At 34.4% G+C, this 27896-nt stretch overlaps 1 protein-coding gene and 1 non-coding gene across 2 annotated transcripts in view; both read right to left on the bottom strand.

Moving 5' to 3' along the window:
* LOC114357032 (defective proboscis extension response 18) overlaps positions 1-10465 on the bottom strand; it is a 29462-nt gene extending 18997 nt beyond the window's left edge. Inside the window, exon 1 of the mRNA XM_028310452.1 lies at positions 10339-10465. The gene's annotated coding sequence lies outside the window, so the exon portion shown is untranslated. The remainder of the gene's footprint in view (positions 1-10338) is intronic.
* Positions 10466-25925: 15460 nt separating this feature from the next.
* Positions 25926-25997, bottom strand: TRNAM-CAU (transfer RNA methionine (anticodon CAU)). The gene has a single exon. It is a non-coding gene; the product is annotated as a tRNA-Met (tRNA).
* Positions 25998-27896: the final 1899 nt, after the last annotated feature.

Raw genomic sequence — 27896 nt, 5'->3', positions numbered from 1 at the left:
AATTATTTGAAAATTTTAGTAAACTTCATTTAATTTGCCATTTAGTTCGGTAACACGACCTCTAGAGGACATTCCAGGAATATTGACCGAAATAGCTGCCTAAGGATTTATTGAGTTATCAGAGTCGCTGAGAAAACTAAAGTAAAAAAGTTTCATTTCAGATTCCGTTTTGGGAGTTTATGCTAAATAGTTACGATTTGTTTGCTGCTTTCCCTTTGACGTAACGAGGTTTTATTAACTTTTTTATGTTTTAGCTGATGTTTAGAAAGTTACAGATCAAGCCAAGTACTAACTTCTAATAAAATACCTAATTTGCTTGTTCATTATTAATACGGCAAGTTTATTATTAAAACTTTAGAGAAGAAAAATGAAATAATCAAAAGGTTTTTCTAGCTTTATTGTCACGGAACTTTGACTTTAAAATAAATAGGAATCTTTAAATATGCTGTTAGTCCTTAAGATACCACATTATTTTATTTTATTTTTATTTTTTATTTTTCTTTATGAAGGAAACAAACAGCATGAGTTGATACAATGTGAACTTAAAAAATAAAAACAGTACCTACAGTAGCCTAATCAGTTTCCACAGATAAACTTTATAAGTTAATCGAAAGCTATGCAGAGTGCGAATCACAAAATATTAAAAAAAAATGCACAACAAAACCTAAAGTAATTTTAAAAAAAATCTTTATAATAATGAACTTTGAGATCTATAAACCAATGTTCATTTTCAGTTTTCAAAAATTTTATACAGCTGTTTGCGCGAAAAAATATTCAACTAGTAATAAAAATATTTACCCGACAGTTCCTTTTGTATTCCTACTTTCTTGTTCAATATTCCTAGGCTTTAACAATAGCCTTTGTTACCGGGGAATAGACCAGGTGGTTTATGGGTTAAGCATATTTTAATGGATGAATCTTACTATCCTTGAAGTATATCGTAGTAGTATGCATAAAGTATTCCAATCATAATATTATGCGACAAGTAAAATAGTGGTAAAGAATAAAGTAATCTATACTAATATTATAAATTCGAAAGTAACTCTGTCTGTCTGTCTTGCTTTCACGCCTAAACTACTGAACCGATTTTGTTGAAATTTAGCATAGAGATAGTCTGAGTCTCCAGGAAAGGACATAGGATAGTTATTATCCTGGTTTTTGAAAGAGGGACGCGCGCGATAAAGTTTTCTGTGACAGACAAATTTCCACGCGGGCGAAGCCGCGGGCGGAAAGCTAGTAAAGTAATAAATAAAGGATAGAATTATTTATGTTCTATAAATACGAGTATATCTAAAATTTCGTGTGATGTACGTACGTGTGTGTGCAATTTATAAATCAATAATAAAGATTACCTACCCTAAATGAGTTGAAATCCCTTTGAACACATAGCAAAGAGACCTCTCACATGTTAAATTGATTGACATTACACGTAAAAATAATAAATGAGTAGTCCAGTGTTGATAAGTGCCTCTCCAAAATCCCTTATAAGAGAGCTTACAAAAACACGCGAGGGTAAAAGGTCGGAACTGAAAACACTCTCAGACGGTTAATTTCCCAAGCAAATATGTTTAAGCTATCGAAAGATCGCTAAATAAGGAGAGCGTAGAAAATATAGGCCATATGCAAGCGGTGTTCGAAATAATAAAAAAGAATATTAAAAACGGTATTCGTTTAAACGCTTTGGTTGTTTTGGGCCGGTATTTTTTATTTAAAATTACAGCTAATTTATTTTCTTAAACCGAAAATAAAAATAAATCACTCTGATATTATCTTTATCTGGTGGTAGCAGAAATTATGCCACCGTATTTTATACTAAATTAAGGTGAAAATAATATAAATAAAAATGTTTTTCTCTTTACCGGTTTAAAGAACAAGACTCTGTTAGATCACACCAAAAAGATGCTGAAGTTTTTTTGTTTTGAATGCGCTAATCTCAGGAACTAGGTACAAGTCCGAGTTGAAAAAAAAATGCATTGGATAGCCTTTAGGCTTTAGGCTATACTTACATAAAAATCATCCTACAGACAATATGGGCAGAACAGTATAGAAAAATGTTGCCAAAAGTGGGAAAAAATATTCAAACTATTTTCACGCGTATGAAGTCACAGGCACAGCTAGTACAAAATAAGTATTTTGTTTGTGCGTCTTTTAGGAATGTAGGTATACACATACCATCAGCAACATTTACGAGTACAGTCTCAAGTTTGGCAGTAAATATTTGTACTACTTCTTTGCGTGTGAAATGTGCGAGATTCTTGGAAACTTGATAGAAGGCTCTATTATAGCATTTTATATGGCTTTGCTAAACATTAAAGGCGACAAAGCCAACAAATAAAATGGTTGAATTCGTTTACGATTATTTCATTTGTTGTAAATAAAGTTTATTCGCAAAATTGGTTAGTCCAGCAAACATTTTTCATTTCGTTCGAAATTCGAATTACGAGTATAGGCATTCTTTTGTTGAATCGCGTTCCATTTCAATAATCGAAATCGGGTGAGTAGACTGTCGATTTGCATAATTTTAAGAGTTTTTAAGCAAATTACTCAAATTCCAGATTTTAAAAAGGTACTAATTGCATTAAGCAATAATCCATTAGTAGATGGAGCGAATTAAATATGATGAGTAAAACACATATTTATAACATTTTGATTGTTTATGTTAACAGTAGATGTAGGTATTATACATGTATATCTACTAAAATAATTTATAATAACTAAATTACTATTGAATTAGTTAAAACTTAACAACCTCATTGCTACAAAGCATGTAATAAATTGTACATGGACTTGTTAAAAATCGCCAAATAGTCAAGAAGCTGAAAGAAAATCTCTCTTTCTTTTGCTAACTTCAGCATCCAACTCCAAGCTGGAAGATTACACAGCACGCTGAGCTATTAGGATCTAACCAGTCACGTGCCAGCAATTTACTTTCCAGCTAAAATTAAGTTTGTAGCCTTTCTTATAATCAGCTGTACGTTTCCACTAATTAAGTCTGGCCCTTGTGCTATAATTATGCTTTTCATGCTATGCATTTTTAATTCATGTAAAGAAAATTCTATGTTATAAATATAATTGTTGCCTTCCTTTGATGAATATTAATATAAGTGAATCTAAGAATGATGCAATTAGTCGGTGGTGCTAGTTTGTGTTTTTTTCGTATTGTTATGGTTATTTCATAATCATTACATGAGACTAATTAATTTTTGTTCCAAATTAATTCCTAGTTCCTACTATGTGACATGCTAATTTATGCTTCAGTGTTTTCCTTAACGGCTATTGTCTGTGCAATGTGCCTTAGGCTAAGTTGCACCACCTAACTTTGACCGTAACTACGAGTATAACGATAACAGATGTTTTTGAATGGAATTTGACAGATTTTTGTCGTTTGCTAAAGTCAAAGTAAGATGGTGCAACCCAGCCTTAGAATAAGCCCCAAACTTAGCAAAACTCATTATACCTACTTAGTAAAAAACAAGACCTGCATAAACATATTATATACTTAATGAAATAGATGTAAGTAATATTATCTAAGAATTTATATTAATACGTTTTACCTGTTCAGGGCTTGAACAAACCTTGCCTGAGCTGGAGTAATTTTAAGCTTACATTTTTGCCCCCGGCGGGACTCAATCCTGGATATATCTACCTTATTAAGTTAAAACAACTTTGCTACTGATTATCTTGTTAACATTTTGGTTTCCCTGTTAAAGTTACAAGGTCAAGGGAGCCGACATGGGTGTGACAGGACGCGGGACCCACTGTGGTGTGTTTCTGAATAAGTAATTTGATTTGATTTGACATTAGACCGGGCGATAACCTACATCTTGACGGGTTCTATTCAGGTGTTGAGCGGGTCGATGTGACCGTTGGATCGTTTTTGTTTTGTTTATGTCTAGACTCAGCCACAGAGAAAGTAAAGTAAATGCCAGTTTATTTTTAAATACGTAAATGACGTCCGTCAAGTTGAGGTTGAAATAATTTGGAGTAGTTTAGACTCTTATAGGCACACTTGAACAAATTAATTATGTTTTTATTGTTTTAAAGATCACAATATGTAATAGTCTAAAATAGTCTAAAAAAAAAGTATCAATAAAACTGTTTCTTTTTAAAGTCACACAAAAAATTAAAGACCATGCAATAAAATAGTTCGACTGTCTTTAATGAAGCGTCATAAACATTTGCCAGTGACAAAAAATGCTCGTCCATTAAACGTAAAATACTTAAGCTGAAATGATAATTTTCATTTTTATTACAGTATTAAAGAAACTTTCATATAAAACAGCGTTCTTTGGAAAATTATAGCAGCTCTTAAATCATTATGCATGCGCTAAGAAAAGTTACTAGCAATAAATTCAAATCTTATTTTATGAGGTAGATGACTTACTACAATATTATATGAAACAAAACAAGTCTATATAAAGTAAGTATTATGGGTAATGGTAAAGCATTACCGTGCTTTATTTTACTACACTAGACAAATAGGTCGGATTATTGAAGAAAAACAATGTAATTAAAAGTGTAGTCACAGAATAATGTAATTATGATTAATTTGCCTGTAATTACGAGTTAATTTTGCACAGAGTAATGTGTAAAAAATCATTTTATGTAGATCAGACTAATTCGAATAATTTTATTAGGTATTTGTTTGTGCACTAATGTTGTAATAGTTTAGGCCCCAAGTCTCATCGAGTTAAATGTTTTTTTTTTGGGATAACAATAATAACAAACAATATGCCGTATACATTTCACCAATCGACATGAAACGTTCAAATCTAAGCCAAAACTTACAAAAATGCTCAACACAAAACATCTGTCCAAAAAGCCCCAGTCTCTAACCACCCGTAAAAAGTTACGTTAGCCGTTACTTTCAAAAACTAATTTGTAGAATACAAAATTGTCATGTGCTCTGCTTCTATTCTGATCCTGTTTCTGTTATGTTAGTGGAATTGTTCTGCAGTTCCTACAATGACCGTAGATTTTACCAGTTTCGCAGTTTACAATTATCTAGTTTTAAAATATAGAATTATTCTAAACCTGAACTTCCAATCATTTTATTTTGAAGTTTAGTTCCTAAAATATGCCAAGTGTGTTGTAAATCTTTATACAATTTGTATTCGAATTACTTCGCACAGACAAAGAAAACTAATTATCCGAACTGTCAAACAGCAACGATGTTCCATTTTCAAACGTTACACTCAGTTTGACAGCAGACGAAAATGAAATACGGTTACTACAGTAACAGTTAAACACTTCGAAACACACTTTGTATTCAGGCATCTAACGAATTCGGGAAAACAAATTCAAATCGTTAATCTTCCATTTCGATTTCGTTTTCAGTGGGTTTGCTCTATTCATAAAAATGTCCAAGCAAAAGTTGTTTTTATAGTCTGCTGTGGTGAAATGAATTAATAACAGCTGCCATTTTCCTCGAGTTAAAAAAATAGATATCTTCTAAAAAGGTTTAAATACCTAAGCGATGATGTAACATTCAGTGAAACCGAAGTCGATAGCATACATTTCCAATTTTAAAGTTACTCAAGTTTATTAAGTATGTTATAAAAATAATTCTCAAGAATTGTGTGCTTAAGATGTTTACATAAATTACAAAAACCAACTTGTTATCTCTAAACCGTGTCCATGCTCATTAAAGTATATAAATCTATCCCTAGTATGATTAAAACCTACAACTGAAACTGTTATTAGAACCCAGTAGACGATCCACCAGACAGAAAGACGTCAAAAAGCAAGCACAGACAAAGCTTTCCACTCACAAACTGCTTTCAGTTATAACTTGAATGAAGAACGATCTATCTGTGTCAAAGTTTATCTAAATTCCAAGTTGGTAATGTTTTGAATGAATGATAAATCATTTTAGGTGCTTCAAGACCTAAAAGAGTTGTCTGAGATTTACTACGCTTAACAAAACAAAAATTCCAGCAAATATTTGAAGGAAAACAAAAATATATACTGAGTTTAGTCTACAATAGCCTACAGACGAGACAGGACTACAAGAGTGACGAAAACTTATTCTAGATAGGCATTTAGGGCATGAAATGCCCAATAAAATAAGATGTGACGCCCAATTTTTCCTTTGAGATAAAAACCCTTTTGAAAAGGGATTTTCAGCGAAACATTTTCCCTCTGTCTATAAAAACAGCTTTGCGATAGGAATGAAAGTGGTTTGGTGTTGACAATAAGCTTCTTAGATTGCTCTCAGGATAGGCACGATGTTCTCAGATCACGTATTAGCGGGGGGAACCCTATTAGGGCTCTTTTCCACGGCGGCATCCCGTTTTTGGCAGGTACTCTTTTTTGCAGGATGCCGTTTAGCAGTAAAGATGTTTTAATACTAGCATTACATACATTGATTGACACGAACATCCCGTTTGAATTTCAAATTAAGTTTCTTCATTAAATTGGACCAGTAAAAAACAGGATCCAGTTTAATTATAAGTACTCGTATTTCCCTCTAGCAACTTCGTTCGTTCGTTTCAGCCGAAAGACGTCCACTGCTGGACAAAAGCCTCCCCCACAGATTTCCATAAAAACTGGTCCTGCGCCGCTCGCATCCAGGCACCTCCCGCGATCTTCACCGGATCGTCGGTTCACCTAGTGGAAGGCCTGCTAACGCTACGTTTTACTTAAGAACTTTCCTGCCCCAGCCTAGCAACTAGACTAGTAACTTACTGCACCGCTTTTCAACACTTTTTTATACATATTATTTACAGTTTTAAACTAATACAAATAATTAACCTACATAGACTAAATATTTACAAATAAAAAATATGTCCCAAATCGCTATCCAAACAACGCGACATGGTGCCCAGAATGCTGGCTGCATTTCCACGCTGAATGGCCAAACTGATTCATTGGCCAAGAAATGCGCCAGCTCTTCTATCACCTGTACAGTCAATCAGCCGCTTGGCTAATTCCCTGTACAGGCGATGAGCACTTGGTCCCCACGGACCTAGCGTCTCGACCCCAAATGGCTCAAACATGTAGGTACTACTAAGACCTACATATTTGCGTCGCTTGAGGGATTCCGCTGATGCAGCGGCAGTACCAGCCCCAGACGAGGTTTGCGGAAGATGTGACGGTACTGCATATATTTTTTGCGGAAGATGTGACGGTACTGCATATATTTTTTGCAAACACCCGTACCGCAAACTGCCGTAGGAACTCACAAGTCCAGTTTTTCGGGATCCTGCATCACCGGATCGCCGTGGAAAAGGGCCCTTAGAAAATACGAAAAGGGTTGTCAACGTGATGAATTGCGGTGAAAGTGTAAAGTCTGGAGGCTGAATTGAAGAATGATGTTGAATAATTGAGATAATGTTGTGTGAAGTGCCTTTTGTTGTGAGTGATTAATTGTTGTCTGATGCTAAATAAAGCTTAATCTCTTATAACTTAATTTGAAACGAAAATAGTTAATATTTTTGAAAGTCACATAAAAGTGATAAAGGTACTTCTAAAAGATGTCATTTTACTGCCAAAATAAAAATGTGCCAAATAATATAAAAATAATTGGGGAGGCCTATGTTCAGCAGTGGATGTCCTGTGTCTGAAATGATGATGATGATGATGAAATAATATAAACTGACGAAAATATCGCAAAAACTAAGTATCACCAACAGGCAGAAGATGTTTATTGTACTTTAAACCTTTTCTTTAAGAACATAAGCGCAAAAGTCAAATATAAATTACAAAGGTTATACAGAACAACACAGGACATGTTATCACACTAACAAGATATGTATATCAAAAGTAATGCGGGATAATAACATAATAACATTCCCGACCGTATCATACATAATCTAATAAGACATCCATTACTTCACTACCTACTTGTTATAATAATTACTGCTAGTGTTCACACGGATCATTGTAACCCGGGTTGATATAGAATAACAAATAAGTAATATTGTGTTGATTACTATTGACTATTCCTAGAACATATTTACCAGTTACCTGTTTGAATAAATAAGCTTTAGTATACTAATTTATTTTTTACAGGCGATGGTATAAGACAAGCTTAACACCGTGATATCTTACACATTTCTGATTGGGAGATTTTGTCCAAGTTTTTAGGAGCGACTCAGAATCAATAACTTAATAGATTTAAGCAAAGAAATTGTTTTCTTCACATTTTATTATAATTTGATCAGCTGCGCGTGGTTCAAAATTGGCACACGTGGTTATTTACTTCGTTCATAGGTTACATACAGTTTACTGCAAAGCTTAATAGACATAATGGTGCGCGAAAATAAGCTGTAAGCCGCGAATTACACTTTTTTTTGCGAAAACTATCACGATTAAAAAAAATAGATAAAGTTGAATTGTTAAATTGTTCTATAGAGCTTATAAAAAAATCGGATACTGTTTACAAAGTCACCCTGTATAACGCAACATGCTACGAATGTACAGCGTAGATAAGAGCCGTAGTTCGTAGCACGCTACGAAGCTTGCTACGAGATAAGTCCGGTAAAAAGTCACTGACGCAAGCTTATATGTAGTTACTAGCTTTCCGCCCGCGGCTTCGCCCGCGTGGAATTTTGTCTGTCACAGAAAAACTTTATCGCGCGCGTCCCTGTTTCAAAAACCGGGATAAAAACTATCCTATGTTCTTTCCCGGGACTCAAACTATCTCTATGCCAAATTTCATCAAAATCGGTTGCGAGGTTTAAGCGGGAAAGCGTAACAGACAGACAGACAGACAGACAGACAGACAGACAGACAGACAGACAGACAGACAGACAGACAGACAGACAGACAGACAGACAGACAGACAGAGTAACTTTCGCATTTATAATATTAGTTGGGATAGATTTACGCCCGTAGATAAAAGATGCTTCCTTAAGGCCCGGTTTTTTGATTCCTAGTTAAAATAACCAATGGTCAAATTTGACAGATGTCAAATGACAAGTGGTTAAATATCAGAAGAAAATGTTTTTCGAACAATGGTTACCTTGACTTTTAGTACATTTTTTAACTATTAGTTAACATTTTGTTAATATTTAACCATTAGTAGCAAAATTTAACAATTTGTTATTTTAACTATGAATCAAAAAACTGGGCCTAAATGAAGCAGCGAATCTACGCACAGCGCTGAATAGAGCTCTGTGATTGGTTTGTGTGCCACCCTGTGCGTCCACACGCACTGTGAGGTCAGTAATGTTTGTTAATATGGCTATATACTTTTAGTTGATATTAAAATGTTTCTTGTATCTAAATACAAATTGATATTTTTATTGTTGCAGTACCTCTCTCGTAGAATTACGGCTAAAAATAATAATGTGTTTTAAAATTGTTTGCAAATTATTTTAATTGAAATCCAACTCGTGGATGTTAGTAAAACTATATATCTGTATATCTGAATTCATTTGTTTGTTCAGGCCATGTGGTAGTTAAATAACGTAACAACGACAAATAAAATTCATTGTATTAATCAGTTTGATCAAGATAAAACTTTGGTTTTAGGGCTTTATGAAGGTATGTAAGTAATTTTGAAAGCAATTTATTTAGCGGCTCGGTATCATGTGGCTTGAGAGTTAGAAGTCATGTAAATCATTTCATATTGCATTAAATAAAATATTAATTGATTTTTAAAAATGTTAAGCAAGACAAGGTGTGTCGCTTTCTGGCGTAAAAAAGTATAAAAATATAGCATGAATGAAAAATGTTAAGGAGGAAGGAAAATACAGTGACATTTTTAATTTTGATCAAAGTAAAAAGAAAAACAAGCTTATGTTTATTACATAATTACATGGGTAAGGGAAACATTAATCTCATTTATGCTTTTAATTTTAAACATTCGTTACGATATTCATAAGAAATGAACATAAAAAATATTTTAGTACAGGGATAACCTTAATTACCAATGTTTTTATACAATAATCTTATTTAAAAAAAACATTTCTTAGAATGGATGCTTAAAAGGCAGTATACCACAGATCACCGTGAAGTCACATGAATATGAAAGAATGTGTGTAATATTTCATCTTTATGTTCTCTCAGAAACCAATTTCCTTTAGTTCCAGACTCTGTAACAATTTCACGACGTGTCATGGTGTAAATTTACCGTCATAAAAATGGCGTAACTGTAACCGGGTATAGACACGGATATTATTGATGTTACTTCACGTCTCTCCGTCGTAACGATGACGGCAATGAGTTGGCATAAACCGGAACGTTAATACATAAAGTCGGCCTAGGTGTTTAAAGCACCGGCTTATAAACTTTTATTTCGAGTAGAAAACTTATTTCATACGCACGCCTCAACCGTCATAAAAGTTGCGTTGAGATAATTGAACTCAAAAAGTTTGTTAAAAAAGTACTTACGTTTCAACTCATAATTAATTAAAGTACCAGGCATGCATGAACGTGTAGCACTTATTTGAACTATCACTGCACTCCTCACGATAGCGTGACGTGGCCGCGACGCGGACGGAGCGGTGTTGCCCCGCACAGAGGCTGCGTACTACTGAAGTGAGAGTCGAGTGCCGTCGGAAACGAACGGGAGCGAGTCGTCTATTCATACGTTCGGTTCAGTATACAGTCTCCAAGTTGGTACGGTTTTCAGCAATAGTTACAGTTAATATTAGTTTGGGGAATCAATTTTATATTGATTGGTACAATTCAATGTAGGTTAAAGATATGATTGAGATAAAGTTATAATAACTTTGGGTGTTATTGTACCATGGGAAATTAGTGCTTTGAAGCCATTTATGATATCAATACTTACCATTTGTAAGTTTAATTTGCTTGATGCAATTATCGCGTTGAGGTTATTTTTAAAGGACCATTTAAAAAAGTTTTTGTCAAAAAGGTTATTTTAAAATTCCTAGAACTCGTTTCACCATTTGAAATGATACCAAAAATGTTACATAAACGTCTTGTTAGCAGCGTATGTCAACCAAATCCTGTATATGGCATCGCAAACGAAGATTTAAATGTGAAAGCGAGTTACACACAGTTTTGCAGAGTAGCTAAAAGTATGTCATTTCAAATTATTCTCAACGTCAAAACGAATGTCCAACCTTTTAAAAGAAAAAACCAGAACTCCGAAACCCATCATGCCTATATTCAAAAGAAATTCCGCCGCCTTTTAAAAATAAAATAAAGCTGAATTCTTGAACTGTGTTGAGTCTTGAAAGTGATGGCTTAGTAATCGCCTTCAAAGGATAAAGACACTGGTCTGGTAATGGCCTTATTCCCTTTCTCGTAATTTCCATAAATGACGTAATTTTATCCAGTAAGCACTTTACTCAACGCAGAAACAAAGTCACTTGGTAAGAACTCTGTTAAAAAGCATTGAAGAAACCAATATCTGTAATTATATGAGCTGGAGGTTAATAAGACCGTATTTAGAATAAAGTTGTCCAAATTATAGCTTCGGAATTAGTTCCAGATTATTTTTACTTGCTTATAAGATTTTAAGGTTTGAGTTAGGTACGTAAAACTTATTAAACTCATTATTATAATCCTACCTTTGTTGTCCAAAATCGATTATATTATCTAAAACTCGCTTTGAAACTGTAATCTTTTACAAGTAAAAGATATTAAAGGAGATATAACTTGACATCTATTTAATATCAAAATAGTTCCGTTGGCTTAAAATACTTGCACGTCAGCCTCAAAGTTTTTAAATTAATAAAAATCAAGACGTTATCTCTGCTTTTAAACAGAGTGACTCATCTGAAAATTGAGAAAGTTACCGCTCATACCGCACTTGGCTCCAATGGCTCTCGATGGCGTAATGGAGCGAAGAATCGCTTTCAACCCATTGCGTCTTAAGTTCCATTCTCGGTTGAGTCCATTTTTAATTATGCCCACGGAAAAATATAAGGATTTGTCACACTGGATGCGGTCTGCGGTCTGGAATCAGGTTAAATGAACGCAGCCCGCACCTGTCAGTTTGCGTTCTTTGCTCGGGCATGATCAGATCGCATCGATGCAAAATGTATGTACGTCAAATTTTTTTTATACTACATACGGACTGCGTTCATTTTGACCTGAAGGCAGATCGCAGAATGCTTAAAGTAAAATACAAAAGCCATATTTATTATTATTTATTCTTTCTATGTCGTTTAAGCGCTTAGAGTCCGTCAATATTGTTCATACTACATGATGAGGGCTGCGTTCACTTTGTACTGAATAGAACGCATCCAGTGCCAGTGTGGCAAATTTTTAAAGTTTTTTAAAGGAAAATACAAAAGCCATATTATTTTATTATTATTGTTTAAGCGCTTTTAATCCAGTACCAGTTTAGGACTTCAGTCTGTTGGAATACACATGGCGTTCCGTATTACGCTTGCAAATTTGCGACGTCCGACTTTGCCCTACGATTACGAGGCGATGCCAACACAATTTCGTATGCGCAAACCTTTAGCATACTATACTGAGATAAAGTTGACGTAGGACACAGCAGATAATAGCTCAAGCAAATAAGGTCCTTCTAACGTTGGTATACGGTGCATAATTATAATACTCTAAAGCCCGTATTCACAAACGATGCTTGCTTAAGTGAAGCAGCAAATCGAACGCTCAGCGTTGGTTGAATAGAGCTCTGTGATTGGCCGTGTGTCACCCTGTGTGTCCACACGCCGCGCACACTGTGAGACCTCATTAATGTTCGTGAATACGGGCAAAAAATTACAATCTGCTCCGTTGATTGTTCACTCATTGGTCATTGGCAACAAGTAATTAGTAGAGAAACACAGGCAAGAGCTGTCAATAATGAAAAACCACTAAAAATGAGTTAACGACTGCAATGTAGTTAAATATTTACTATCGCATCAAAAAGTTGCTTACTTGTTACTAGAAAAAAAACACTACTTACTGATAAAATTATCGAAAAGTCGATATCATCGGTATAATTAATGTCTATGATTTATCGATAAAGTATCGATAGAATGGATGGATGTAGAAATAATAGTTGACAAACACAGTTAGTGTTTAGTTTGGTATCTAGTTTACATAACCTAAATCAAGCTTCGAAATGTCATTACCGTTTATTGGTGCCGTTTCATTTATTCATAAATGATTTATTAACGCTGCACAACCCTCGCGTTAACACGAATTTTGTTACCTGGATTTTGAATCTAATCCCCTTTAATTGCCGCTTAAATTCCGTTGCTTGGATGTTGTCGATATTATGACGTGGATTATCGAAAATATATTGAGAATGGTCATAATAAGCCTTCATGTAGTGGAGTTTTGGGCTGACAGTGTTGACACTGTGTAGGTTTGTTGTCGACACGATAAGAAGAAGAAGATAAGCCTACAGATAAAACTAAAATCTTGGGAATTTCTGTTACTCTATTAGGTGTTACTGTACATACGAGTATATTTGAATTATGTATGAGTAAGCAATTTGTTTGCTTCTTATTTTGGCACGATATAAAAATTGGATATGCCTAATATTCTAATGCTCTGATTCTTGTCACTCTGGTCTTTTAGTAGAGCTGTTCATGAAATGATTTAGGATTTAGCTTCTATTTTTACAAACAGAGAATTTTGCATGGAATAAATTTTCTCGTGAACATGCGATGCTTTACTACTCATATCGAAACATTTTGTAACTTTAGCATTAACAAATTTTAATTACAACTTGAAAAAATCTAACTGCCCAAGGCCGGGAATCGCCCAGAAAGAGAAAGGTCGTTCGTAAAGTAGGTTCGATTCCCGCCTTAGAGAGTTCGATTTTCTAAAGTTGTTTATTTAAAATTTAATTTGAGAAGCGACTCTAATCGCTTACAAATTTTAATAGCTTTAACAATTTTAAGGATTTATCGATCAATAGTGCATTAATGGTCAGTTCAAGAACTATTGAAGCGCTATTGTTGTTCAACAATGCCTTGAAATATGGGACGGTTTGCGGGATAATAAACCGCTTCAAAATATCTTGGGAGCGTAAGTAGTACTGTTACTTTAAAACGTGGCGAAAAAATATTTTTGTGTACTTTTTTTTGACTGATAAAAACTATTTGACTTCATAAATCGTTTCTGAAGTTCTGATATTAAGCCTTTGGTCTTGTCAAAGAACTACACCAGATGTAACGTCACAAATCTCCTTGTGGTATATCTCTGTGAGCAGTTTTATCGTTATAAAGCAGCAGGCAAAGAGGTTGGCAGAGATGCATTCATGCAATCGGAAAGCTTAGTATGGAGCAGGGAGCACGATGAATGGGGCAAATCAAACATATGACAGTGTATTAAAGGATGTGACGCTGTGGTTTATTTTTCAGTATTAAAACGTCCCAGTAAATCCCCGCGGTGTTGTAGGAACGACAACTTCATGCTAATTAAAATTATTAACTAAGGCTGGGTTGCACCATCATACTTTAACTTTGACAAACGTCAAAAATCTGTCAAATTCCATACAAAAAGCACCGGTTATCGTCATAGTTACCGTTAAAGTTAGGTGGTGCAACTCAACCTTACACTCGTAATTCGAAATAACCAAGTTTTGTTAATAGTGCCATGTTTGACAACATTCGCGTTAAAACTACTCGTAGTAGGATTTACTTACATAAGTTGGATGGAGGATGGAGGAGGATGTCTTTAAACAATTTTCATCTTTCCGCCATAGGCTAGAGCTAAATGGGCCTTTTCTTGTCTTTGCAGTGCAAACAAAGCTTCGGTAATTTTTGCCTTATTTTGTTACAACAAAGTTTAACATTCACGACATGTACCTATTGTTTAGTCTTCATGTGACAGTGACAGAGCTTAGCCAACACAGTCTAAGGCTGAGTTGCACCACCTAACTATGACAGTAACTATAACGGTAACCGGTGTTTTTTGTATGGAGTTTGACAGATTTTTGACGTTTGTCAAAGTTAATGTAAGATGGTGCAACCCAGCCTAACTTATACGACCCGCATACAACTTCATGTAAACAGCTTAGCTTGTGCATCCAATTGTACTGGTAGGTAGTGCGTTGCAAGTCTAGTACTCTAGTTAGTTGAACAAGTTCTGTGAACGTATGACGCTTGCTTTGACCTGGTGGTTTAGGTATTGGATAACGCCAGAAGTGGTTGCGGGTACGAATCCCCTTGAATTTACGACTGGAGAATAGTTTCAAATGTAAACAATATGGATGGTATTTATCAGTTAATTAAAAGTCTGTACAGTTTGAGGCTAGATAAATTGTGTTATCTATATACAGGGTGGAAACGATAAGTGATCTCACTCGATTATTTCTAAACTATGCATTATATCAAAAAAGTAGTTACTGATCCTAAAAGTGCTTCATGAGCTCTATTAAATGGTATTAATAATAGGTTACAGAATAAACTGGATCTATCCGAAAATTCAATGTTTCCAGCTTCCATACATTTGGTAAAGTCACATTATTTTAAAAACTACACATGATATCGTAAAACTGATAACTGATTCTAAAAGTGCTTCACAAGCTCTATCCAATGGTATCAATATTAGGTTACAGAATAAACGGTATCTATCCAAAAATTCAATGTTTCCTTCTTCCATACATTTAGTACCACAGTCATGACACTCATCTCTTGACAATATTATAGCAAGTAAAGCCTAAAAACTAATGTTTTTATGAATAATTTTAAAGAAGAATACAATTTACGAGTTTATTTTAAAAGTTTATTATTCAATAAAAAAAAATACACTTCTAATATTGTGTGTCTGGCATACATTTAGTATGGAAGCTGTAAACATTGAATTTTCAGATTGATCCAGTTTATTTTGTAACCTATTATTGGTACCGTTTGAAAGAGCTCATGAAGCACTTTCAGGATCAGTAACCAGTTTGTCAATATCTTGTATAGTTTAGAAATAATCGAGTGAGATCACTTAACGTTTCCACCCTGTATATAAAAATGAGACCCGTTTTCCGTTGTCACGACATAACATGAAAACGGCTTGACCGATTTGGCTGATTTTTTTTGTAGTTTTCTAATACTCTGTACAAGGTTTTTACGGAAAAAAATATAAAGAAAATCTCTACGCTAAGGCGGTACGAAGTTCGCCGGGTCAACTAGTAGCCAATAAAAGTAGTAGTTTTTGTGGGCAAAAAAATCATTAAATTTCTATGAAAACTTTTTACGAATTAAATCATTTGTAATAAGTTTCCTCACACTGTTCGTAAACAAACCAAGAATTTATTGTCACAAAACTTTTAGGAAATAAGAAAAACATTTGAAACTATCAAAACATCCAAAAAAGCTATAGAATATTCCAGGTAGTAAACTACCTAACGGAAAATATAGCAATTACTCATCTCAAATAACGTCTCACGTTATGACCCTACAGTATTTATAGTTTCCTCAATTTTTACGACACTAAAAAGCGCCATAAACGTTTGTCTCCATACTACAAATAACCATAAGAACACATTCAAGCAAATAATACTAACAACACGTTTACAGGGGTAAACGAGGAAAAATAATACGTCTTGTTTAAAAAGGGACGGACCTTGCAAATACTTGCCGTTCCAATTTCAGACTGCATAAGACTGGTAATTCATTTATGGGAAAATGCATTAAATCTCTAAATAAATTACCACAAACAGTTGTAGGACTAATTTATAAAGCATTTTACGTTGGGGTTGATGATAATATAAATTTTCTTTTTTTCAATATTCATTAATAATCAATATTTATAACTATGCATATTTTTATACTGTAAACCCTTGAAAAAGAGGCTGACAATATTGACTGAGTTTCCCATTTCTTGTCTCGAAGCAGTAGTTAGGTTAAAGTAATACTAGCACTTACATTTGAAAGAGCTTTTTATAAATAAGCCTATTTACAAAATAAACATTCGACTCTTGTAAAGAAATGTTGCAAAGCTTAACCCAAACCAGTGTGAAAATCCGATAATATTTTCTCAAGTCGACGCTTTATGCTCAAATCTTGATAAGTCATTACAGTATCTTTGAGAAATCAGTGACTTTTTGTGTGGAGAATGGGGTTGAGTTGAGATAACGCACAATTCTTCAAGTCAGTGTTTTTTACCTTTTAATCTTTTCCTCTTCTTCCAACCAACCTTTTAAATGTTTGTGTTTACATTTCATCATTTTCAGTTCGTTATTGAGGCCAAAAATATAATTATAATGATTAAATAAAATTAATGTCAGATCGGTTTTTATAAAGACCCTGTTCAAGATAAGCATAAATTAGTAGACAGAATACCACCACCAGCCTGCAGAGTTTTCATAATGAAGAACTCGTGGTTGAACAAAAAATTATAATTTCCGGAAAAATACTGTAGGTATCTAAGAAAAGTAAGTAATAATGTTACTGAATTTTTTTCTTATGTAGGCAAGTAGGCTTAGTTTGTAATCCTTTAGTCTACATTCCTATTTGCAAGCATTAGGTCACTTCCTAGCGGTGAGACAATGGACAATTTGACACCATTCTCCAATAATTCGAAATCACAACTTTTCTTAAAAGACACTTCGTTTTGGTCTAAAAACTTAATTAATTTTAAATTATCTGTAAATTACGATTTTTGGTCGCATTGTAATTGAAAAAAGTAGTTTATTTGACTTGACAAAATAGTGACGTCACTTGCTTGTAGTGCCATACAAAATCTACGGGAGAGTTTCGTTTTGACAGTTTTAAAAAGTACGTCAATTGATTGGTGGTGTCAACATGTCTACTGTAATAAAGAATACCTACTTAACTATCTATTACTACCATCGCTTCTGAGTTAGTCGATGGCAGAAATAGCAGCATTACAACGCAAAAGTTGAGATTGAAGTGTTGATGCGGATCTCCTGTACTCCGTACAGTCACGAGCAAAAAATGTCTACGCAATGCAATTTATTCCGCTGTAATAAAGTTTAACTTCCAATGAAAAAGTATACACGTATTTGCTCGTGACTGTACTCATGTGACAGTTTGTTACACGTACCGTTAGCAAGTTGAACGATGATTTATGGCGCGAGTGCGTCGGTTTGATTTACAAACGATGGGAAGTGTGGGAGGCTTTTAACCCATTTAGACCGATAATTATTTTTGTAAATAAAATTTGATATTTCAGCAAAAACTTTCAAAGGGAAACATAAAAGTCATGAAAAAAATATTAAAAAAAATAATCCATAAATAGGGGGCCGTGGGGAGCCCGTACCATATAGGGTACAGTAGGTCTATAAGTATGCAAAACATACTCGTTGTTCAAACAAAGTTTTTATTGATTTTTGTATGATATAAATTAAAAATAAAATCACATAATAACCAGTATCATATTTGACATATCTTGTAAGACGTTTTCTGTGATACTAACCACGTTTGGTTCTTTTTTCCTACTATCTCCGAAGTTAGTGAGGATAGCTGAAGAAGACTTGGCTTCTTCTGACTTGTTACGTTTAGTGCTATTTGTAATCGCATTTAGCAACACGACGATGTAAATTCAGCAAATCCATCGAAGAAAACTCTGAGGGTAATTAATTACATTGAAACTGTCTTTATCGCCTGAATCTTCGTCAGTTTGATTATCATTAGCGGTCATCTGACTAGACAGCAGTAGAAAAATACCAAAATTGCTTTATGTTTGCTGAAATTGCTAAATTTTTCATGAGTTGTGGCAACATAGTGAAGCATCAATAGCCTAAAACAAATGATAATAATATAAAATAAATTATATTTTCTCGCATTTTGCTCATGCATAGACCTACTGTACCTTATACGGTACACCTATTTTAGACTGGAATAAACCGTATAAAAATAATCTCAATAATATTTTATTAGTATTCATGATATCTATTGTACTCTATTTTTTAAATAAAATTGATAAATAATATAATTTACCATAAATAATAAGAAATATACCTTCTTGAATACATTGTAAATATATTTTTTATTTTCTGTCGAGGGATTTCATAAATATTTCCAAAACCACTTATTAAAACATATTTTTAAATATTTTTATGTAAAATAATCACTTTAAGCTTACTGTCACCATCATTTTTAAAACTTAACGACAGTTTGGTATTTCAAAATATTTTCAAAAAGATACTGTACCACATAGGGTACGGTAGGTCTAAATGGGTTAATACCCCATCCTATAACTTACCTCTAATTTGGGAATGTGAAAATTGTGGTCGAACAAAGGTGATCAAATTAACGGACATTTATTTTGAAAGTAGGAATATTGTGATTATTGTGTGATAATGTTAGTTTTAATCAAAGTAGATTAGTAATATCTGTAATGGAGGTAAAATAGAGAAACACAGAATAGAGAAATAACAAATTTTATTGTAAAGGAGAGCCATTAAAACATTACTATTACTGCAAAAACTTTCATACCCACTATATTTATTGACTTCAACTCTTTGTGATTCCAATGCAAATGATTTTAAAAACGAATAAAAAATACAAAACAACGATTTTGACATCTTTTTTATCATGCAGAGTAGACTCCATTTGGATAGAACTAAATAAATATTCATAAACTATCATGAATTCAAATCTGATTTTCATATTTAAATAAAAATGCAATCAAACATGATGTCAAATAAAGTTGCAGCTACTCGTATTATACATACACGATTTCTATTGAAAACATAGTAGCAACTAATTATATTTTTATCTCTACAATAAATCGAGACCAATAATGTATAAAACACTACATTTCCGCCCGCGGCTTCGCCTGCGTGGAATTTTGTCTGTCACAGAGAAACTTTATCGCGCGCGTCCCTGTTTCAAAAACCGGGGTAAAAACTATCCTATGTCCTTTCCCGGGACTCAAACTATCTCAATGCCAAATTTAATCAAAATCGGTTCAGTGGTTTAGACAGAGTTACATTAGCATTTATAATATTAGTATAGACTAGCGACCGCTTGCGACTTCGTACGCGTGGATCCCGTTTTACCCTCTTAGGGGTTGAATTTTGCAAAACCCGTCTTAGTGAGCGACTACGTTCTAAAAGGAACACACATGCAAAATTTGAGACTCCTTAGCACTTGTAGTTTCTGAGATTTCGTGAAAGTTAGTGAATCAGTCAGTCAATCAGTCAGTGACCTTTCGCTTTTATATGTCATCAGAAAATAGTACCTAGTCATCTTCAACTGTTTATTGTAAGTAAACACAAATATTAACAACATTTACATCACAACAACCAACAACAGCTGAATACACGAAATACCAAGCCGATTCGAACTACACTTTACATTGCGCTTTTAGTGCACACTTAAGTAAAATTAATTTGGATTTCTAGCCGCAACTAAAACCGATTTGTGGACTGTACATGCATTTTCGAACTTTTATTCTGTTGCTGAGCTCATATTTCGACTTGCGGCAACATTACTGTTCTCATTTTATTCGCTTACGGATGTGCCTGCGGTATAAATAAAATACAGTGGAAACGTCACGTGCTATAATGTATTTTAAAACATTACGATAACAAATGACTTAAGTGCTCCTTGAAAACGACTGGCTATAGATTTGTAGATAAAAAGGGATTGATGGCAACTATAAATAAAAGTATGTAGCTAAATATTAGGGCTACTGACAAATAAATGATTGAGAAAGTCATTATCGTGATGGCATACCTTAAAAATGTTAGGTAGGTACAGTAGAGACGTATGCGACATTGTCGAATCATAAAATTGATAACCAAAGTTTTATTTACCTACATTTATTTATTTTACCTAACAGCGTGCCGGATTTCTGAAATTCCTTAAAATGAAAACATTATTTCTCAAACCTGGTGTTCTATTAAAGATCATCATCATCACAGCCATAGGACGTCCACTCAGCCTTCCCTAATGCTTTCCATGTTGCCCGGTTGGTAGCTGCCTGCGTCCAGCGCCTTCCTGCTACCTTTATGATGTCGTCGTCTATTAAAGATACCTAGATTAAAATTGGGAGAAGATGAAAAAGTGGGACACAAAAAACAGATATGAAAACTAAGTAAGTAAAATTATTAGTGTTGTAAATAACTAGGTAGGTAATTTTAATATTTTTAGGGCTATATAAAATAAATTACCTGTGTCGTATAGAAAAGTTGCCTCCAATTTTCAAGCCTTGGCTTCATGGTGTGTGACAGGTCATCAATTTAAAGCTAGGACATATAGTTTTTTAGGTTTCGGTGACGTGGATATTTTTTACAGTGTTTTCTTTTCATACATATTTTTACTCTGTATTGACACTTTCAGGCGATGAGTAATACTTAAAATAATAAATAATGCCTACATCGTTTACCAAGTTGCCTCCAATTTACATGTCTTTCAGCGATTAGACTTGGCATTGATATATGACTATAATAATTTTAGACATGATAACACATTCTCATTTATAGGTAAAACACGAAACGAGAGTGTATTCCACTCTCGTTTCATACAAAACAGTTTCATTGCTACATTGACACCGGGTTCAATGATAAATGGTTTCAACGATTACTAGATTGATAAAGCTTAATAAATATGTTTTTCTTTATAAACAAGGTATTTTTAAGTAGGTATCAAACTATTACTCCGAGTAAAAAAAAATGTCGTGTTCTTTAAAATAACTTTATTCCTTGCCGGATTCAAATCCATAACCATTGTAGCTGGTCCAGTAATTGAATCAGGGTTTTACTTGTGCGCGTGATTAATGTAATTAATGAGAGACGACACAGTACTTGACAACTTATTTAAATAGAAGTTAATACATAGAAAACTTATGTGTGTATACGGCACATACTAAACAGAGTTACATTCGTGTTAAAGGTCTCTATAGCTTTAATTACTGTACAGCAAGGCTCAACCATCATCGTGCATAAGAAACGCGTTTAATATCATCATTTTAATAACAAACGAAGACAAATTATTATCAGCAAACTTGTAAACCGAAACTAGTGGACTATAACTCTAGATTCTAGACAATTCTTTACGCAGAGCGTGTTCCTACCATAATTAGTTCTGGGCAATGATAATAATTCACTATTATTAGTCTTGCTCTAACTAACTTTGCATTGCTATTTTCTTTTATGAGTTCGCAGCACGAAGATTATTTGTTTTCACTGTGTTTCAGGATTACTAATAAGATCAAGGGTGAATAAATAAACATTTTTATATCTTAATTACTGAGGAGGATTGAATTATCTAACTATACGTAGAGCTAAGATATTTTATCTTTTGAGTATTGTGTTGCTATCAGGAATCACAATTAAAATATTAGACTTTTCAAGGGCAAATTACTGAGGAGGTTTGAATTATCTAACTCTACGAAGAGCTAAGATATTTTATCTTTTGAGTATTGTGTTTTTATCAGGAACTAGCTGACCCGGCGAACTTTGTTCCGCCTTAATGGCAATAAATAAGCAGACTTTTTTTTTGTTTCGAACGGGATAAAAAGTATCCTATGTCCTTCTCCTGGCTCTAAACTACCTCCCTGACAATTTTCAGCTAAATCGGTTCAGCCGTTCTTGAGTTATAAGCGAAGTAACTAACACGACTTTCTTTTAATATATAGATCACAATTAAAATATTAGACTTTTCAAGGGCAAACATTCTAATAATATCAACAGTTACTTATGAAGTTAGTAACTTACGCTCGTATTCAAAAACATTACTATGAGGTCTCACAGTGCGCGTGGACGCACATCAGGGTCACACATGAACCAATTACAGAGCTTGCTGCTTCACATAAACAAGCATCGTTTGTGCATACGGATGTTTCAAACGTAAAGTACCTAATCTTGATTTAAAAAGTATTTTCTTTATTACAGTAGTAAAGTTTTTCTCATATTTGTAGCGACCTTTATACGCTACTATATAAAACTGTCCGCACATCATAAGAACTAGACTGGAGATGTGTATGCAAAAAGAGAAAAACAAGACTTGTAATAATCATCAATGCATAGAATCAGAAATCAGATAAGAAAAACTGAATTTGGTTGGTATCCAAAACTATTAAAATAATCTTCTCATTTTCAACTGAAACAAGAATGGCAACTTCATGCAAATCATACTCGTACAGCCTAACAAACTAACTAAAATTTCATTGCGATGACAATCAAATTTGAAAGTTTAGAATAGTAAGTATTTAGCAAGCTAGTACTCGTAGTTAAAGCGCCACGGCAAATTGGTGTAGCGTAGAGAAGTTGGTAAACTGCTTAAAATTTTAGCAGTCACTTTGCATGCTTCACAGTGAATTTGACGATGCTTTATAATTTAGCAGTATTGACCTCGGTAACAGCCTTCACAGTGCATATTTATGGCAAATTTTACTTGTAGGCATTGCTGGCTAACCATGTGAATCAGCAATCATTGGGTCAGCACACAAACTCGCTCATCGATCTATATCTATGGAGTTATAATAATATGTAAGTTAATAAAATAGTTCTGAAATCAGTCGGTTGTTGTCAATGAAATTTCACTTTATTTGTTAGCAGAATTGATAGTTTCTATTGACGTAAAAATATTATTCTTGTAATATTAATCAAAATTGCGAATCCGTTCGCGATCGAATCGATGTCAACTCAATCGAAACTCGAGACGGGGGCAGCTCGATCGATGCCCGAACATTGAAATATAAACATAATAGCTTGAAACAATCCGTATAGTTTGAAATTAATGTACTCTATTTTAGACACATTCCATAGTATAGGTATTAGGTAATATCAAAATCTTCCACACACGTCTTTGCCACTTAACAAATATAAGATTTCAGTTAATTAACTTGCTTTCAACAACATCGTCGCGTTACCGTGAAACCTAACAACAGAGCGCTCGCAAACAACCAATTCTGCGAGAACCGTAAATAAAATCTGAATACAGAAGCAGACGTGCTAAAAGGACAACAAAAAGTACGTACACAACAGAAAGGATGAGCAGTCGATCACTCTGCATTCAAAAGTTGTGGATCCACAACACACCTAGTTAGGAAATATACAATGCGGGCATTGTTTAACCTAATGTTCCCCATATATCGCTGCCCGTTTCAACCTCAACAAAAGAGCCGCTAAATGAAAAAGCATTTATTTCGTATTCTTTCTCTATTTCCCTTCTGTGTTTTGGTTCAAAAAGTTGCGGGCCGTTAAATAATTTCGCTACCATGTTTACAGTTAGGCTGGCCGTAAGGAATTTTTGTTTGCCTTCGTTTAGGAAGTTAGATTTTTTAGATACTGTGCTCGTTAAGTGAACTTTGCTTTTATTTATAAGCAGACCATAAAACCAATAGTTAGTAACCATCGGGAGGCTTTTGAAGTCTTTGAGGAATTGAAAGTCCATCAACATTTGTATGTTCTCGGAAAACAAAATAAAACTTAATTTACTAAGAACAGGTTTTTCTCTGAAATTTCACTTTTTGTACAACAAAACAAATACATGATCTACTTGCCAAATGAAAGTTTGATTTCCCGAGAAAATCATAACTCCTGTGAATTCGCTTTCCGAAAACTGAGATCTATTTTTTTTCTACTATAGGTACTACCTACCAAGTTATTCTTACATATTCTATTTTTACTTTTCTCTTTTTAACGCAAAGATCGGACTGCAATACACATTCATTTGTTGGCAGTCAAAGCGGACAGACGACCGTCACTGCGGCGGCTACCAGTTGGCCATGTTGATGCGCCACCCTGGACCGACAAGATTGATGACGTAGTAAATCGAGAAATTACCAATTGTGACTCGGTAACAAGGAGGTTAAAAATTAATTTTTCGTTTTTTCCGTTCTCTTCATAGGTTTTATCGTTAAAAAAATCAGCGAAGTTTTATTAAAGCTTGCGAAACACTATAGGATTTAAAATATTGTATTTTACTAGATAAAATATTATTAGGTTCTGCTTCTTGTAATTTGTTGGTTTTCACAATGTTTCAAATTCATGGAATGACTCGTGATAAATAAATTCATAGTTTATTCGTGACTTTACTAAGTACAAAGGTAGAGCTTTTTTATGTTAGTTTGAATTTTAGGTAACTTTTGGAAACGTTTTATTTGAAACTATTATTTTCATGTTTTGTATTTATATTGTCTAGACAAATATAATAAAGAAGAAAATAATATAATGTGACAATATGATAATGTTATCAGAATATATTTGGTAATAGAATACAGATAGTTCATGTATTGTGTATCATGGTGGCGGTGGATAAAGATTTCTATCTAAAGAAATTGGATTCGGAATACAACGGACGCCTGAGCCGCAGTCGTAAAGAGTCGTTCTGAATCGTCTGAACGGGATATTGATGATAATTCCCTTTTATATCCAATAGAAGAAAAAGGGACAGCGATATCAAGCCCATATTCGCTCAGCACTTAAACGATGTCTTCAGGTCAATTCTATTAACGTCAGGATGTCGTTATCACTAGAAGGCGGTGATCTCTATTTATTGTGGGCCTTGCAACAACTTTCAGTTATCTTTGGAGTAGGTACGAGTACTTTTAACATAAGTAGTACTTCGGACGCAGGTTGGCCGTAGTAAGAACAATCTGGTCAGGTGGGGATTCTTGGGTGGCTCAAACATGGAGTGCAGGTGCGGTTTTGTTTTGTTCCTCAGTCTATGAAGCACATGATGTCGTGCCTTGAGTGCCTGAGCAACTGCACTCAGGAGGCTTTAATGAATGCTACTGACAACGCCACTCTTGTAGCGGAGTTTTGGGCTGACACTGTGTAGGTTTGTTGTCGACACGATAAGAAGAAGAATTAGTACCATCTACGACAAAGACACATTAAGGCTGAGTTTGATCAAAAATCTGTCAAATTCAATACAAAAAGCACCGGTTATCGTCATAGTTACCGTTAAAGTTAGGTGGTGCAACTCAGTCTAACCGTACCTATTTTTTATTGACATTGCTTGGTTATAAAGCGCAATAAAATGAAATCTAAAGTTTATTGAATAAACCTATTTACAACTTTCAATAGGATATTCCAAAAATCAGACAAAATACCGTTTGTTAACAAAATAAATAGTTAGCAAACAGAAAAAACAAGAGCATAGGTATTGAGCTGGATTTCACTCGTGTAGCAGAGCGTGGTTTCGATCCACGGACCTCTGGGTTATGGGCCCAGCACGCTTCCACTGCGCCACTCTGCTGTTGCTACACCAGACTGAAATATTTGACAAATCTCTACGAAAGAGGTGTGCGAAAAGCGAAAGCTGATTGATATGTTTCCGAAACGAAAAAGAAAAACTTGAATAATGTAGTTAGGTATTTCTAGACGTACTAGGTATAGCTTCTTTCTACCTCGATGAATTTCTTCCACTGCTTCTCCGACGCTGCTCATCCAGTTTGACAAAATGTTTTCTGAAAATAAGTTGTCATCTACGGCAACAATAGCTTCATCATTTGATGAAAATCTCTAACCGCCTAACCATTTCTTCAGGTTTGGAAATAAGTGGAACTCATACGAAGCAAGATCTGGAGAATGGATGGTGGATTGCAGTAGCAATTTGAACCGCAATTCATAGAATTTGGCTGTTTGTTCGTTGTTTATCGTCAAGGCGTCGCCGCGTCGGATTGTGTTTATGTGTACGAGCCCTTAATCACACGTTCTTTCATTCAGGAGGATAGGCACACACAACATCACCATTCAGGTACCTTCTTGGGCGTGGTAATAAAATTAACTTAAAAAGGCTTATATTTTTACACAGGTTTTAATTTTAACAGCGGAAGTGTCTAATTCAAATAAACCGTGTTCTTGGTTATTCGATCCGGAAACACATAATACTCCTCCTAATAATACATTTTCTTCGTGTGTTCAATTAATTATTTTGCACCTAATTAAAATCCAATCTCTCAACGTCCAATGCGTTTTGTTTCGCGAATTTAGACTTTATAATTATTTAGGGGAGACTCAGTTTCCGAAAACCGTTCTTCACACTTCATTGTGTTGCTGGCAGACTTATTTTCGCACCGGTTCCTGTGACAATTCTCGCAATAATAAATTGCTCGGATGGTTTTCATTGCGCTACGGGCCGTTTTTATTATTTTCCTAGTTTGCTGGGACTGTACTACAAAAATAATGATGGGAACCTTTTTTGATATACAATGAAATATGAGAAACATTTTGTGCAACAGGTCATCTCTAAGCTCAATTACAATAACAAAATTCCGACTAACATTTGCATTATTTTGAAAGTTTGTGAAGATGGGACGGATGGATGTTTGTAACTCCAAAAATAAAACTGTCAACGTGTTCAACGTCTTGTACCTTAAAAGTCGGTTTTGCAAGAACTAATCAAAATATCTTAATTTGAGAACTGCGTTACTTTAACTTTGATAAGTCGCACGGAAAAAATCTTAAGGGCGCAAAATCGAATGAGGGATGATACAGGTAATTTATTTTCAGAAGAAAATTCACATTAATGTCAGGGCCAGGCAATTTATCTTGGCGTAATTCGCGTAAAACGCTTATTGGCTGTCGTAGCCCACGCGGAGATAACATGATTTATATCCTTCAACTAATTATTTTATAGATACGCTGCTTTGGAGCCGATAGTAATCTTGCGACGGTGGTATTAAAATCGCTCCAGTCAGGGCTGAGAGCGAACATAGAGCTGTTTTTAGCGTAACACCGTAGATGTGATCTTATTTCTTTCACTCTACATCTATATATATAAAAGAAAGTCGTGTTAGTTACACCACTTATAACTCAAGAACGGCTGAACCGATTTAGCTGAAAATTGTCAGGAAGGTAGTTTAGAGCCAGGAGAAGGACATAGGATACTTTTTATCCCGTTCGAAATAAAAAAAAGTCTGTTTATTTATTGCCATTAAGGCGGAACAAAGTTTGCCGGGTCAGCTAGTTTTTAATAAAACTAATAGGCATAGTAGAATAGGGATAGTCTCCATCTTCCCGTGGATGTCTTTAAGGTGACTAAAGAAGAAAATAAATGCTAACATAAGGCCTCCCCAACACACCTGGCCAGCATGAGGAGTGTAGGCCAAATCCTCCATTTGACTTTGGTAAAAGGAGAGGGTCATGTTCTTGC

The sequence above is a fragment of the Ostrinia furnacalis genome, unplaced genomic scaffold (assembly GCF_004193835.3).
Source record: "Ostrinia furnacalis isolate ACB-3 unplaced genomic scaffold, ASM419383v2 OfSCF0216, whole genome shotgun sequence".
Taxonomy (NCBI): domain Eukaryota; kingdom Metazoa; phylum Arthropoda; class Insecta; order Lepidoptera; family Crambidae; genus Ostrinia; species Ostrinia furnacalis.
This window is presented reverse-complemented; position numbering and strand designations above follow the sequence as displayed.